We start from the raw sequence: 3,507 nt of genomic DNA on the forward strand, positions 1-3,507 counted from the left end.
AGTAATAGATATAATCCCTTTCATCTCTTTCTCGATTGTGTATAAATTATGGTGTATATTTTCAACTCCTCTGAATTTTTAATAAAAATCATAGGATGCAAACCTTCTCTACTACTTTATAGAAGTTAATTCACAATTTAGAACAAAAAATTTAGACATGCAATAAGAAATAATACACATGCACACAATAGTTTCCTAGGGAAAGCAATCTACTAAAAAAACCCAATGCCTACATCCATTAATCTAATTAATAAATATGTATTACAATTTATTTTCTCAACTGAGCACAACTCGAAAGTGAATAACCCATATCTCTACTTCAGATCCAATTTCCTTGCACAATTCCTTGAGAAATTAGGCCCCTATTATTTAGGAATTTCTCCAAAATGAATTGCTTAATTCCCAAGGTTGATCATCTAACTGCATGAAACACATGTACACTCAATACTAGTCTACAACTTATGTTACACTGCCTTGGAATATCCACCATAGCTACAGAACTTGAATTCTTTGCATGCACTAGCTATTTTGGGATGATTGACTAGTTAAATGGATGACCATTGAGTTTAACTGAGGTACCACTACATAACTAACCTTCCACTAGTTCCTCTAATAGTTGGAACTAGCTTAATTGAAAACAACTTGAGATAACTGACTTTGATTGCTACAAATTAGTAATCATACGTGCTTAACTGAACTCTAACTGCTCCAACTCAAATTTACTGAGTAAACTAGATGACGCAAGCCATGTCACACAAGTTAACTGCATCCAAGTTGTCTACTGATGTGGAAATTCAATTTTTCTCAATTTAATCAAGGAAAAAACAAATTCAGAGTTTCTTGTTGCATTTTTCAACACTCCCTCTGATCTGATATGACCATATACTAAAAACTAATATAGAATTGATTAGCCATTAAGTAGTTGAATGTTAACTGAAGGAACAGAAATTGAGGTAAACTTCTTGAACATAACACTTTACGATAGCTGATAAACCATAATTAAGATGCAAAACAGAAGTGAAAACAATGAAAACATAGTTATACTAGACAACAAGATTGATTACAGAGTTCATCCCTGATGTACTACGTCTCTGGGTCTGCTTTCAAGATGGGCGACTTTTTTATTAGGAATGAGAAGAAGGTGTTGATTACTCAGTGAATTAAAAAGGCTGAACTTATGCACAGGAAATTTTGACATCTATCATTAGATAGCCCTTTGAACCATCTTTCCAATGCCACTTACGGTTTCCAAATCCGACTCCCGATGCTCCCAAAACACTAAAAACAAAATCGCCTCTATCCCTCTAGAACCCGCATACAAAAGCTGAAAACCACCAAGTTTTTCTTTAATGAGAAAAACTGCCTCTTATAGGCCTGCAAGTACATTCAAACCTCCCTGACTAGATTTGAGGTGAATGATCTGACTTTAGGGTTTGAATGTGTTTGGTTTTGTCATGATTTGCCACCTTGGTTCATTAGGCCATGGTCTTCGAATTAATTTATAACAAACTAACAATATAAAACCCACTTTTCACCTTAGAATAGCCTGAAGACTGTTAGCGGTTAGCTAACCGGGCGGAAGGTGCTGACTGTGCATGTAAACAGGTGTTTGCAGAGTGGTTATCTCAATGGTTTTAGGTCCTGGCGGTTCCGCTAACCATTTACCGTAGCTGTTGGAGGTGGCGGTTATCCCGACGTTCACATAGCGCTGTGACTGCCTAACCGTAACCGTCTACTAAAACCGCAGAACAAACCTTGACTACGCGGCTATACCTGCAAGTGTTCACATGTCGAGTTTTACTCTACTTGGTTAAGGACTGGTAGTTAGGGCTAACCTCTGCCTAACCTGCTCACATGGATTTTTCTCCGGCGGTTCCGACACGGTTAGCCGCCAGCGGTTTAGCTGTGTTATATTTGTTTTATAATGGTTTGATTATAAACAAAGGCCGAGAGTTAGAGTTTAGGTAATGGATTTTGCATGGCTTTAGGACTAGGTTTGGTAGGCTAGTGTTTTAGGTACATTTGTACTTAGGTTTGAGCATTTGATACATGGTTGTAGCTTAGCGGATGGTGTTTAGCATAGGATTAGGGTTAGGTTTACATTTTTTTCAATGTATTTTGAATATAGCATTTTGGCATATGGTTTTTTAGCATAGGTTTAGGACTAATACATGGTTTAGTGCTAGGGCTTAGTGTTTAGTTTTAGTCATTAGGACTTAGATGTAGGAATAGGGCTTAGGTCTAGAATTTTTAAAAACCCTTTTACAATCTTTCATCACATTGTGACGTAGAACCACCTATGATGAAAAAACCCACACACATCATCAACTCTAGCTGTCTTTGCAACGACAACTTGGATGATGAACCTATGCCACGAACAACACCCTGACGACATATCAAGCCTCTGTGATGGATGATACAACCATGTCAACACCAATCCTTTTTGTCAAATGACAAAACACATGTCATCGACCAAACCCTAGGGAACTGTTGATGAACTCAACTCAACAAGCACGCACTAAACCATCTCTGCTGAATGCCATGAAAACCTATGAACATTACCTGAACAACCTGATCATAACCAACACTGTTGAAATTGAATTGAAGCGACGATGACACTGAACGATGATGAAGAAACTTTGAATACCTGTGGAATTAAATCGACGGATCCTCCTGGATCATTCGTCTCCACTTGAAAGCTTTTGGACCACAAAAGTTTGACTAATTAAATAGTCGATGAGGGTAGAACTCCCTCTCTTTCCATCTTGACCTCACGATGTACCAATGCATTTGATCAATCACCTGCAAGTGATGACCCTGCCGATGCTGACCCTTATACCTTTTGATTTGGTGACCTATTTCTTCCATTCGTAGTATGACCAACTTGCGATGATGGGCAAACAACCGGCTCTAAACATGGCAATTGAATTCTTTCCACGAAGAATCATGAGTTAGTGATTCAAAAACATCTTTGAAAATAGTATTTGTAGAACTTTGTTCAATACATCTAATGGGTATTAACAATCTACTTTCCGAAATAAGTGAAATATTCAAATACTCCATTGATTTTGACTTCATATCAATTACTTGACTTGATTTACTTTCTTGTTGACTAGTTACTAAGTGAACTTGCTGCACAGAACTCATGCAGTTGTGATGTAAAGACTGATGCAACTTATTTTGACTTTGAAAGTATCTAAGTAATTGTTGATTTACTTGAATCAATATTTCTTCGTCTATTAACTAATATCTCCACTCACTTACACTTTCACTTAATGCATTAGTTTTCAAATCATGATAAGGAAAATTTAGATATGCTTTCGAAAATTCTTTGTCATGAAAACTTATAGACTTCCTCTCCACTTGAAAAGAGGGTTCATTACTTTTTAAAGCATGAAATGATGATGCATTACCAAAGAAATGGAACACTAAATTTCCCCAATACTAGCCTACACCCCTAAAACTGTAAATAAACATATCATTTAAAACAAGTCTTTGATTTGACTC

This window comes from Pinus tabuliformis, chromosome X (assembly GCF_031772625.1).
Source record: "Pinus tabuliformis cultivar Carrire ecotype Pingquan chromosome X, CPIR1, whole genome shotgun sequence".
Lineage (NCBI taxonomy): Eukaryota > Viridiplantae > Streptophyta > Pinopsida > Pinales > Pinaceae > Pinus > Pinus tabuliformis.